Here is a 14,335-nt window from a genome sequence, read left to right as displayed (position 1 = left end):
GCCCACACATGAGTAATACCCAGTTTCTGCAGGCTCCTCTATTCAAGCCATACCTCAGATAGGGATAGCCTTAGACCTAGATTCTTCTGCCAGCAGCCCCCTCCCTGGTTTTTAGAGCAGGACAGCTCTGCCTGGACTGGGCTGAGCCTACATGGCACAGCAGCACATGAACAGCATCCTTTTGTCTACTCTAGCAATAAACAGACAACAACACAAAAACACGGTGAGATTTACATACATGCCAAAACCTACTTTCAGGGCTCTGCCTCCTGTGCAGAACTGGGTAATAACTAGGGCTGAATGAATAATGTATACATTTTCTGTTAATAATGATTTGAATTTTTAAATTAACCTGCTCTGGTTGTTGTTGCACCTGTGTAGTTGTCGCTGGAGCCAGTGCACTCTCAACCAAAGGGAAAAGACAAAAAGATTAACCCTCTCTAGTCCTCTGTCCACTAAGATAAGACAGCCTGGAAACTAAGTTGTTTTTCACAGCAACTCCCTGTCCCTTGTACACTAAAAATACCCTTTGTTTTTGCTGGTCACTGATATTCCATTGTCAGCACATTGTTACACCACTGCCATTCCACCTCAGTGTTTAGCAGTTGGTAACAATACTGGCTACTGAGTGATTAGCAAACTAAATGTCCATTCTTACATAGCTGCTTTTTTAAACAATAACAACAACAACAAAAAGGCAAGAAAGAAAAAGAAATGGAAGGAAGGATCACATGCCTGACTTACATCCTCATTTTAAAAAATGTTTATTGGTAAGCTAATTAGCATGAGTTCCAGTTTGGGAGTCAGCATCCCTACAGTTTGGGATATAGAGGAAGATGGAACTCTGTAGCTGTAAGTCAGCACAAAGCAGCTGAGAAACAGGGCCCTCCAGCAGGGGTGCAGGAAGTGGCTTCCGAGCATCTGGGAACCTACAGGCTGCACACTGCCAAAACAACAGTCCTTTGTCAGGACACATTCATCTTCTCTTTTCCCATTCCTCTGCACAGCCAAGCAGTTTGCTGGATGCCGTACTGGGGCGGAGCTGAAGCACTGCATTGTGTGTACTCATTTTTCCTCCCGGGCGGCCAGCAGAGCCCTGGGTACAGTAGGAGGGTGACGAAGCCCAGCCCCAGCTCTCCCAGGCATCGGACACCGCTGCTCCCCCTTACACAAGTGATAGCTGGAAAAGGGGAAAGACACTGATTCCTCACAAGTGCACCGCACTGATGGCTGAAGGCCAGGCAGATCCCAGCAGGGCAGGTGTTTCATTTTTAGGTCAAATCTTTTCAGGCTTTTTTGTTTTCTGTTGCAAAGCTCTCCTGCATGCATATCTAATGTGGCATTTCAAAAGCAGTCTGCTAGAAGAAAATATGCTCTTGACAAGAAGCAAACTTTACAGTACTCTTTGATATGTCAAATTGTATCAGTGAATATCAACAATATTCTCCAAAACACAGCATGTTTTTAATACTTGAAGTTCTTGGCAGAAGTGTGGCAAAGCTTCTGTGAACAACTTGCTAAAAAATAAAATAATTAAAAGAAAGGGATTTGCAGATGTTTTTCCAGGTCTGTCAAGTTTCCTGGCAAATTGTCTGTGTTTGTGAGTTGTTAGGTTACTGAAAGTAAAACATACTCAGCAAATCTAAGTCAATAAATCATATAAAAGACAAATCAATTATTTTCTTTTAGGACAGAAGAAAATAAACATCTTATTTAATTTCTCCTCCCAGTGGGACCTGGATTAGTTGGGAAGATGAGCTGGTACATACATACTGAGTTATCTCAATATTAATCCTAGGCAGATTGCCATGATTAAATGTGTTTCTTAGAGAAATTATCTTTATAAAATGATGTAATGGTATCCACTATTCAGTGCCAGGATTTGTATTAACATTGATTCACCCTTGACGCTGGACAAAGTACTCACAAATATTGAGTTCCTCATGATGACCTTCACAAAGTTTTATTACTTGTTGCTTGACCAGTTGACACTAAATAATCTCTTATTTGATCATTTCATTTATTATGAAATGATTGACCAGAGGATAAACAGAAAAATGGCACCCCTGTTCACCTATTTCCTTTTCAACTATAATGGTCAATACCCTCTGTCAAAAAGCAGTGGTGGCAAGTCAACTGAGCTATTTTAAAATTTTCAGAAAACACCCACTTAATTTAAGATGAAAGGGAGTCTGTGCTTCTTAGATTTCTTATGATTTTTTTTCTTACTAATGAATATATTTGCACTGGAAAGATTATTGGGTTATGTTTTGATGCATAAGGAAAAGAACTCTCACAGTGCAAAAGTATCAAGCTTCTAAAGCAACAGTAAAATTTAATCAGTACCTGAGATGTCTAAAATGTAGAACTTCAATTTGTATTTTAAATAAAAAAAAAAATCCCCAAACCCCCACACCTTGCAAGCCCTTACAAAAGTGCACATGACTTAGCTGATTTTCAGTGCAGTGAATTAAAGAATGTTTCAAACTCAGGTGGTGAGCTGCTTCACAGACAAGGTTCATTAACTATAGACCACTTTAAGTTGGAAAACTGAAGTGTATCTGCTTTAGACATGTCTCAGTGCAGCAGAGCCTAAAGCCCATCATCCCATATGATACAGACCTGATGATAACCACCTTTCAGTCTTTCTACACATACAAAGAGGGTTTAAATGACTAAGAAACCAGAAAAAGCAGATTTTTTTTAATGCACTCTATAACTGTGTGTGTGGATAGCTAGCATGCTAAACAGCATTGAGAGAATAAGCTGCTCAAAATATTGCAAGACCTCACTACAGCTCAACTGAGAACACAGCGACTATGCTTATTTACTCCACTTGTGAATTTGGTCTGCACAATTTATTAACCTGGGGGCTGTTTCAAACCTCTGTTCAAAAATTCAAGCTCAACTTGAAGATTTTTTCCTGTTCTATATTACAGGAAATCTTGCTACCCTTTGTGAACTCAGTGTTGTTGTTTTCTTTCATATTACTACTTTTATTTGTTATCATAGTTCCTGATTTATTTCATCACGAAATGGGAGTTGAAAAACACCTCAAGACAGTCTGTTGCATCAATAGTTCTGGCCTAAATGGAATTAGGAATTGATAGCATCTTGCCACAAATTCAATTTCAATTCTCTCCAGTTGCCAGCTCAGCACCAGGGACCTCCCAGTTCTATTGTGTTTTTCTTCCTGCCACAGAGGAAAGGAAAGAGGTCCAAGAGAGAGAAAATTTCATCAGGGGATGCAGAAAATCTTATCTGCACACTGTGCTGGCTTTCTCCAACAAATACCTAAGATCAGTGCAGATGAATCCAAGACTGAATGTAAGGAGCTGAAAGATTCCTGGGTTCTTTATCTAGTTCTTCATTTGAGATTTTGCCTATATTTTGCTTCTTTCTTGACATGTATGTCTGGCAGTTAAATACCTAAAACTCTGTGAAATGGGTTTGGAAGTATGTTCTTGAAAAGACTACAACATAGCAGAAAAGAAAAATGCTAGCTAGAACCAATATTAGCATTTCCACCACCATAAGCCCTGCTACTGACCCTTATTACAAGGCCCATGTCCAAGCCGAAAAGAGTTTTACGTTTTTTAAACAATGCTGAGATCATGCATTATCTTTTCTCATACCCCTCATTCGTGTTTCCATGGCTGGATGTTTCTAACAATTGCACTTCTACAAGTTGCTAAGAACAGCACCATACCACAGTCAGCATCCACAGAATGATGCTTTAGAAAATAGTACACAAAATGCATTCTTGTGTCTGCTACAGTGACCCACTGGAGCTGGAATATCTCTGGCTGTGCTTGTTAGAAAGAATATTTTTTGGATCTGTTTCAGAAAGTGGTGCGCTAGTAGTTTGACAGGTAGTTAAATGAACACTTTTGTTCCACCTGTAGACAGATGTATGAAATAAATAAATTACTATCAACCTTTCTCTTCTAGGCAGCAGTACCCCTACTCACGTCTTACACTTAGGACAGAAGTGAAGACTGATGCTTCTTATTACTTTTCTGTAGTTAATTTCTTGTACTAATTTTATAGAATAAATAGAATAAACTTATTCCAGATCATCCTCCTTATGTGTCAGAAACACGTGCAGAAACACTTTTTTCTGACATCAGAGACTTGTTAGACATCTGCATGACATACAACTTCAGTTAAAGAAGTGCCTTGCTTAAAGCAACACTCTTAAAAAAAAAATCTACCTCTGTTCAGTTTGTGAGGTACTGAGCAGGCTTAGGCCTCTTTTTTGTAGGAGAGTCAATTTTTTTCTAATATAATGTAGACACAGGGGAAGAAATGCTTATAAAAATGTTAGCAGGGAGCTGCAGTGTTTGAATTGATGTGTTAATAGTTCCAGTTAACTACAATAAAATATTCTGTGGTTACTATTTAATGCATGGAAAGGTGAAAAATCCTTTTCATGTGAAACCTGTTGTAGCCTACATCAAAACTTAGTGAGAAAGATCAAGGGTCTGATAAAAGCCTGAAGAGCTGTTAGCTGAGGCTTTAATAAAGACCTTCCTCCTGATCTTACTGTCCTGTAAATAGTGTTCATCACAGTGTGGCCTTTTACTTGGCAGGATAAGCAATGATCTTCAACATTACTTACAAGGACTTTATATTTATAGGTGTCTCTGACTATTAACGTCTAAAACCATCATGCACTGTGTCATATTCTTCCACATAATGCATGTATAAAACAGGTCTACTGTTCAGAAAAAAGCCAGTGTGCAGTATCTGCACAAGGGTTTCCAAAAATAAGTGGCATTACTGAAATGAATTAAAAATGCAATTACTGTCTCTATAGACATATTTGGCAACGTCTGTATAAATGGAGAAAAAATGTAACAAGACATGAAAGCCGTAAGTTAAGTACAGAAAAGAGACAAAATGGGATACTGGATGCTGTATAATGGGCAAAAGAAAAACCCAAGGAATGATTTATTTTAACAGCTGCATTTTGTAAATGCTGTGGAGCAAAGTGTACTTACTGCAGATAACCTTGAAGGACCTTGGGCCTTTCTGTGGAGGCCTGTCATTTCTTGTCCTCTCCCCCTTTTCATTGGAAAGGCTGGTTTTCATTTTAAAACTTAGACTCAAACAGTTCAGTTCTCCCAAATATCAGGTACAATCTGGACCACTGGATAAAAACAGTAACAGCAGCAACAACAAACACAGTCAAGTAACAAACCAACAACTGGCAAAAGGGTCTGTAGCTGTACTGTTTGAACTGTTGACTATTCACTGTGAACGAAGTGTGCATATTCCAAATTTAAGGATCAGATTTGTCCGTTCAGGTTCACATAAAACACCCAGAGTATGAAGTACATGAGTGTCTCACAGACAGTGCCAAACAGAGCAAAACCAGTGGGCGGTCAATCAACTAGTTCAAAGGTTTCTCAGCTTCCCCGCTGTACAGCATGGACCGTACTGGCATGTGAACCTCTCTGTTAGCGAACTGGATGATATTCCACGGAAGAAATTCAGCCAGCTTTAGCTAGCACCGCCTTGGAGGGGCCCTGAGCTCTGACTGGCGGTTAGACTTTTTTCCAGGGGGCCATTGCAGCAGGGAATTTGCATGAAGCCACTTGGTATTTCAGGCTGAGACAGTATACTAGACCTGAACTACTTCCACCCAGTTGGCTTCACTGCCTGGAAACATACTCATGAATGTTAAGTTTACATTAATGTATAGCTCAAGGGCTTGTTTTGTGAACTGTGAAATTTCCATACAGGCAAGCAAGCAAGCAAAAAAAAAAAAAAAAAGGAACCATGAAAAACTTAGTCTAATATTTTTTTGATTGTAAATGAAAATTGCCATGGTGACACTGCAGTAGGATGATTAAGTCAGTTGTTGTGTCTTATAAACTCTGGTCCCTTTGTAAAAACAGTGTCTATGTTTTCTCTACACACTGGAACAACAAGAGGAAGCAGGACAAAGAGCTTTTTGTGCCCACTTCAAGTCTGGACAGGACTTTAGTAAATCTACCACAAATTTAAAAATAAAAGTGCACTGGGCTTCTCCATCCCTGCTTCAGCACCCATGCCTAATGCTCCACAGATGAAAGCTTTCCTATTGTAGCTCACCAGCAAGCATAATATGATATAAGGTCCCTTCAAATAGAAGAGAGCTGCTAGAAGTTTTGATAAATAAAACTTATTTCGACATCCCCAAATTTCTTGAATGGAGTTTCTAGCCTATATCTGAAATTTCTTGTAGACCAAGTGTCACATAAGCGAATTACACAGGAATGTAAATAAATAAATAAAAAATAATAATAAAAAAAATCAGTAGCTCACTTTGGTAAACGTGCTTCATCATCCTGAGGTACTTACATGAAGCTTAGTCACTTCAGCAATGTAACACTTTGCACATTACCCAGCCTCTATTCTGTACAATAGCTAGGGCATTAAAAGCCTGCTGAGGCAATGCTTCGCTTCAGGCCAGCACAGGCAAGCACGCACTACATATGAGGGATGGTCGCATTACTATAGAGCTATAGGTCATGTCATTGTCATCACCCTATTTTAGCACTGCTCATTTAAGCAGAGATGTGTTCACTCTCCTTGCTTCCTTTCATCTCTTTTTCTGATGCATAGGAGACCGCCTGGTGTTAGATTTTTTTTCCTTTTCTTTTAAGATAACTTCAAAACACCTGCCAAGCAGGTTTCTACACCTCAATTAATTCAAGTTCAGGTGATAACTGCATTGGAGCTCAGCTAGTCTGAAAATATTGCTTAGTCATGCATATACATTGTTTCTGATCTCTGCTCAGGACTGAAGTCTTGCTCTTCAGAGGACTCACACAAATTTAGACCAATGATTTGAGTACGTCTGGGTCAGTCCCCAGGTGAATGCAAACAGTAGATGAACCAAATAAAGGGAGACAGTGAGGAGCATAGGTAAATATACTACTGTATACTACTGATGGCATGTGTGATACGTAAGATCAAAACATGTAAAAGTCAGAGAAGGTCAATTCAACAGAACAAATGATCCACATGTGATCTAAATTCATCTCCCAATGCACAAAACACCACTTATTTCTTCATGTCTTCCATTCAGATCCCACAACTCAGCTCTCAATTGCTTTGCTCACACAGTGCTCCCTTCTGAGGGAGCGCTCACTGTAGGCTACCACTTGGATCTCTGCTATGGTGACTACACAAAGTACAGTGCAACAGTGAAGGCTATAATAAATGCAAAAATAAAGAAAGAAAAAAAATACACAAAGTGCCTTCAAATCATTAAGATTGGTATTTCTGCCAATGCCTATCTGTTCCCTTGGTTATTATCAGGTAGGGGAAAATTCTGGACAGAAGTAAAGCTTAATCTCTTAATATACTCTTTTGTAGGAATGGAAGCAGTAATATACATTACTTTAGGTATTAATTAAGTGGAACAAAATGGTTAAAACCAGATTAAAATCTCAGGACAACTGGTAAATTACAATTTCACCTGCAAGTTTACTTACTGAATTCTTCACGGCACCACTGAAGTCTGAGTAGTGATCTACAAGCAAATTTGAATAAACCTGTAGCAAAAGTACTGAGACACAAAACTGTTAGCAGTATAACACAACATTTATTAGTCTCTTGTCTATGAAATCCATTCCTTGTTCCAACAGATAAAGGTTTTGGATCATTTTATTTTAAAGGAAAGTGACTTATCAGTGATAAATCCATCATCTTCCTTTTATTGGTTTCAGTCACAGCTGCTATCACATCTGACCCCCGGAAACTTTTCTGTACCTACAGCAGAACACTATCTTAAATTCGATATCAACAGATTATGGAATTATAGCTTTTGTGAATCAATTTTAAATTGTTTTATTTCTTTACAGAGCTAAGCAGATCTAAGGCAAAAAGATACACAAACTCACAACATTCAGAAAAAAACAGCCCTGCAGACAGCTGGAGTTGCTGTGTTTAAGCAGTGCTACAGTCCTTGCTTCCTGTAACTTTAGTCTTGAGATGACGGCAAGTAATTTTGCATATAGCCAACAGTGATATTACATTACTAAACCCCAAAGAATTTGGCAAGTATGTGGAAGACCATTCAGGGCAATGCTAACAACTTCTGCCAAAACTCATAAGCAGCCCAGGTAGTGTCCCTAGGGCTAAAGAAGGTGGAAAAGGCTTTTGATGGTTTCCCAGGTCTTTGATGTTAAGGCACACAGAACTGGATTTGTGTGTGTTCTCCATTTTAATGTTACCCAGGAGACATGCTTTTTCTACTTTCAGGGAAGTTCCTGAGACCATCTTGTGTGGCACTTTCCCAAATAAAAATGAAAATTAAAGTAATGACAATGTCAGTAATAAGAACACTGAAGGCAAAATCCAGAGATCTGTACACATGCTGGGAAACATGCTGTTCAGAGAGCGATTTCACTCGAAGAGGAAAATCTGTGTAAGACACTGTTAAGTAAGGTACATTCACAGTGCAGATCGCAGGGGCAATGTCGTCGTGTTAGGCAGTCAGTCCTGCCCTGGGCTGACACACAGTGTACAAAATCACAAGCTGAAACAAATTTAGTCTCTCTCCTGCTCAAAACCAGAAATAAGACAAGTATTGCAGTTGAAGCCTAGAACCTTTCAGCTATAATTTTTTCTCTGCCCATGGCGTCCTATTTTATTACCTTGGTTTCCAGCTTCAGCAGGGTTACGTGATCATGTTTATTGTGTATCATGGATGTGCATGCCTGTCTGAGTTTGCATGTGTGTGTTTCTAACTCCCAGACAAATTTCAGCTCAGTAGGACTGAACATAAAAGGTCTCAAGGATAAATGAAGTTACACAAGTTTAAATACCATAGGCAGCTGCCTGGAGATGGATGGTTAATGCCCTGCCAGGGGGAAGAACAACAGCCTGACCTTGGGCTCACCAGCCATTAAAGATCCCAAAATAGGAGAAAAAGTTGGTACATTCCCAAGCCCCTTACTACACTAAGTTTACTTGTTTATGAACCATACCCATAGAGTAAAACCAGGCTTTATTTGTTCCAGTCTTCTCAAAGCATCTTCATGGAGCGTTCTCCTACTCCATGGACTAATCCTGGAAAAAGCCTCCTGTCTACTGCTGCTTAGTGTGAGGGATTGCATCTCAGGCTCAAAAGTGCAAATCGTGAACACTTAAAAGAACAAGGTTTTGGGCTCTAGGGAACTATTAAAGTTTGATAAATCTTGGCCAAGGTTAGGAAGGAGCTTAATAATTTTTGTTATAATTTTTTTTTGTACGATTGTTACCTTCATATGCTTGACTTAGAGCAAAAACCGATTTGGCTTTCATTAAGGATTAACAAATCCTGGCCCCACAGAAAATCTTAGCAAAACCTCTTGTAACTGGAATTTCATCCAATCAATCTGAAGGATACTATCCATGTAGAAAAAATATTTCCATTTTCTTACAAATGTAACTACTCTTGCTTCATAAATAAATAATATAAGGTTGGGGGGAGGAGGGAGATGCAAAAAAACTGATTAAGGTTTTTAATTCTGAACTGTGGATTATTTGATGTTGAAGACAAACTATGGTTGTTTAGGTTTAGATGACAATTATAACGCTACTGGATAATAATGAATCCCTTTCTGTTTGAACCAGATTCAACATGAAATAAAAGCTAGCTTCAAAACAGTCAGTATGATAAGCAGAAGATCTAGGAAAAAAACACCTCACTTCAATTTTTTCTGCTGATGAAAATTTATTGTAGACTTACATGCTATACTTAGAAAGTAAAATCTTGTTTTCAGAGAGACAGAGTATGTTCTAGACCTACTTACAACAGTGGGGGTTATCGCTCATGCTTGTGGCATCTGAAAACTCAGCTTTGACAAAAGGAAAAATAGAGGCAAGTAAATGAGTCAGATCCTATGCAATCTACACTTTCAGAGGGAAGTAGGCAAGATTAAATATAGTAGACCATTTTTAGTCTCCCAATCTGTGATGCTAAGTCACTTACTGCACAGTAACAGCTTTCCTTGCTCACCTATTGCCTAAGTGTTTGAGTTCTTACCACAGTGCAGCTGGGGAAGCTCCTAACAGCAGTGTGCAACAACTACCGTGTTTAACTGAGGATTAATTTAGGATGTAACTTCTTCTCTAGATTACACACAAGTCTGTTGGCCACATTTCAAGGTGATATGCAAAGAGGACACAGGTTATAGAAAAAGCAGTTGCAGGGCTATACATTAAAATGAGTAACACTGTGTAACCCTGTGTTCCCAAACCGTACTTTTCTAAAACGCAGTGCTACCCTAAATAAATATATCCAAATTCAGAGACAAGCAGGTCAACAGTGAAATTTTCCAGGACTTTTCAGAGCTAGCAATAAGAAGTTTGATCATCAAGTACATTCTTACTCCCTCTCTCTGGCCACTTTAACTATGGCAGTGGACAATATAGACAGGTTACGGTGCTTTTCACTGGAGTGGTAGCATTGATAAAGATACTTGATTTCCAAAACCACACAAGAGTTCTTCTTAATATCAAGTGGTTGGAATGACTAGGCCAAGTGCCAGACTGGGAGTTTTGGAGATTTATGTCTTTTCCTCACCCACAGACAGCAAGAGTTTATGCAGCCGTCCCCTCACAATAACCCACTCATTTGTCTCACAGGCTGTGGCCATGAGGCTTCTTCTAAGAGGGAGAACATAGTTCATACTCAATTTGCAATTGACAGTGGCCCTCTCTGATGAACAAGAGCACTTGTTGTGATCATAGCTCTTGATTAAAAGCAATTCAGCAATAAGAACAAAGCTGACAGCACTAATTTGTTTCAGACAAGCCAGCTCAAAGCTTATCTTCAATTTCTGCCACACTAGGCCAGATTTAAACTGGCAACAAACCAATAAATGTCTAAACTTAAAACATCTAAGCCACCCAACTTCATATTGAAGAACACATTTTTATTAGTCTGTAATGATTTATTTTTTAAAAAGGGAAACTACAGATTCTGAAATGCCGTTCTTCTTCCCCTTGATCTATTTTCTACTTTCTGACAGTGCAATACCTCTAAAGCAGCTCAGATAGGAAAAGAATAAAGTAAATTGCTTAGGCATTACTTTTTCTTTAAAAAAAAATAAATAATCTTGTCATCACATCAGGAGTTCTAATAATCACATACCAGATGCAAAATAATTAGGCATATGTCTGTTTGTAAGCTGGGGGATAACTGAAGTGTTGACAACCCAAAGCTCTTCAATTATAAGAAAAAGGTGGACGTACCAACTCAGGGAAGGATAGATCTCTTGCTAGACTGGATATTATTCTGGCATATTCATATGACGTAAGGAATTCACCTTCAGCTATCAGCACAGGATCTACATGGTTAGAAGAGGTTTAGTCAGGAAAACTAACAATTCCTGTATGTGTACTGACTAGAAGGTACCATATAGGAACTTCAGAACACAAGCAAAGCAATTATGAGGTGAATGGAAAAAAAGTATCTTTCCTCTGCTATGAAAACCAAAATGACACTAGCAGAATCAATTGGTATTAGTGGAATCCATCGAGGACTCCTATAATGTTTGTCTTTGTTCACTGGCTTGCCCATGTAGTGCCTGCAAAAGAACCAGAAGCTTCAAGAAAATTAACTAATTTTATTTCATTCAAGAAAACTGTTTTCCCTAAGGCTCTGCTGAGTCCTTTCCCTTTCCCTTACCCCTGCTCCCTCATCTAGGTAGCCACTAGTTCCCTGGCTTATTCTCTGCTGTGGACAGGAGATCTCCTACCCTTACTTCAAAACTAATCACAAACAGCAAGTTACTCCTAACAATCCTGTAGTCCATTAAGGTCATTCCTGATGTCATTAAGATAACGTTTCTTTATTACTGCCCTCAAAGCATCAGTGCTGATAAAGACAGAGCTAAAGGAGGCAGAAAGTGATTCCTCTCCTTCATGTTAGCAGCAATTGGCAAGGGAACAGAATCAGACTCAGGGCACAGCTGCCTGGCCTGGAAAGCTGCAAATAGGAAAAGAGGCTTTTTTTCCCCTGCTAGTCCCAACACTGCCTGAACCATAATGGTCTAAAAAATAAGATAACAGAAAAAGAAAAAAAAAAACCCAAACAAAACCCACAAAGAACCCCACCAATGTTAAAAATGTTCTTCTTCAAACCACAGAAAATTAATAGGAAACATTAGTAACTTTATCTGTGTAAAGAAATTAAGCCTGATCACTCAATTAAAAATAAATCAGATAACACACTCCAAACTGATTCCAAAGAATTAGTACTCAGGAGCTTCCGATTAACTGCTGCCAGCCAGCCAGCAAACATGTCCTCTGTAATTTCAATTTTTGTTCAAAAAGAAAATTACACTTCCAAGGAAAACATTTCTTGTGTCTTTAACACTGTTATCAGAAGTGTTTTGTTACACAAGTTTAAAACAACTGGCATTTTGCACTGCAGACAGATCGGATGAGTGAGAGAAGTTGTGGGAGAGGAGTTAAGTGAAAAAGCTGTCTCCTTATCTTGGTATTAAACCATAAAAAGCAATTGAAACTTCAATCATGTCATCTTTCAAAAAAAAATACTGAGGGGGGAATCTTTAAGACGTGCAAATGATTTTTTTCTCATAATAGAGACTACATGATCTGCTTCGATGGACAGAAAAACACAGAATTTCACCAAACTTCAAAACATAGCTATATTCCGCAAATGCCATTACATTTGTCTATGATATCATTTGCTCAAAACAATAACATTCATGTTATCCCTTTGCAGAAGAAATGGGAGAGCTGCATAACATGGCCATAGAAGAAATACATGGTTGATGGTGCCTGAAGGGAGGTGTACAGCTGGATCTAAGATGCAGCCAGAATTAGCACACAGCACAGCTAAGTTCCCAGTATTCAGCAAATACGGGTGCCTCAGTGCTGAGGTTCCTTCAACAAATAGTCAGTGAGGACCCTTCCTAGTTAGAAGAAAGGGTCTGATCAAAAGTGGAGGCCCAAACAAAGGAGGAAAAATCTTAATTATTCTGAGATAGCTATGTGTCCTGGTTTCAGCCGGGATAATGTTAATTTTCTGTTTAGTAGCTGGTGCAGTCCTGTGGTTTGGATTTGGTGTGAGAACAATGTTGGTAGGACACTGATGTTTCTGGTTGTTGCTAGGTAAGGTTTATACTAAGTCAAGGGCTTTTCAGTTTCTCAGGCCCTGCCAGTGAAAGGGGCTGGAGAGGCACAGGGAATTGGGAGGGGACACAGCTGGGACAGCTGACCCGAACTGGCCAAAGGGATATGACCATATGGTGTCGTGCTGTGTATATAAAGCTGGGGGAAAAAGAAGGAAGGGGGAGATTCACCATTATCGCATTTGTCTTTCCAAGTCACCATTACACGTGATGGAGCCCTGCCTTCCTGGGAATGGCTGAACACCTGCCTGCCCATGGGGAGTGAGGAATGAATGCCTTGTGTTGATTTGCTTGTGTGTGCGGGTTTTGCTTTACCTATTAAACTGCCTTTATCTCAACTCACGAGTTTTCTCACTTTTACCCTTCTGATCCTCTCCTCCATCCCACTGTGGGGGGAGTCACTGAGTGGCTGCCTGGTGCTTCTTTGCCAGCTGGGATCAAACCACAACACTGAATCCAGCTTCTGAAAACAACAGCCTACCTTTTTGCCAACACGGTTTTAAGTACTCAGATACACCTTTGTACTGACTGTCCTAGCAAGAAAAGAATTCCTCTGGCAGAGCTAAACAAAATATTTGTATTCTTTTTTTAATTATAATGATACATCACACCATTATGGTGCTTTATTCTGTCCATAAAATGACTTGTAACATTAGCTAATTCAAAAGCTTGTCCACTGTTGTACAGCCAACTCCTACAGCAATGTGGCATGACTGTGCTAAAGGGATAATCTCTTCGCAGTGCTAGTACTTGTATCCCCAAGTATATCCGCACTGTATAATCAAAATATGCAATACAATCATCACATAAAATATTTATATACCCAGGCACACTACAGAAAATATATATTGTATAGTAGCTATCTTTTTTATAATCACTATACTTCACCCCTGGCCCAGTGAAAAAAATACATGCCTTTTACATGTACCCATTCTTCTTAATCCAGAAATTCACAATAGACAAGTTGTTTCCACCAGACATACTCCTCAACTTGCAAACATATATATTTCATACAAAGAGGCACTGTGATATTTGTGATAAACACTGTGTGCAACTACAAACCATCCTGCAATGCACATATGTGCCAACATTTTCATCAAGTATCTGCACAAATAAAGCCCTTTGGAAAGGATTCAAGTATGGTGCATTTGTGATTTAAGCTTAACCTGTACCTCAAGTCTCTAAGAACAGAC

The sequence above is a fragment of the Falco rusticolus genome, chromosome 1 (genome assembly GCF_015220075.1).
Source record: "Falco rusticolus isolate bFalRus1 chromosome 1, bFalRus1.pri, whole genome shotgun sequence".
NCBI classification, from domain to species: Eukaryota; Metazoa; Chordata; class Aves; order Falconiformes; family Falconidae; genus Falco; species Falco rusticolus.
The sequence above is the reverse complement of the archived record's forward strand: the minus strand, read 5'-3'. Positions refer to the sequence as shown.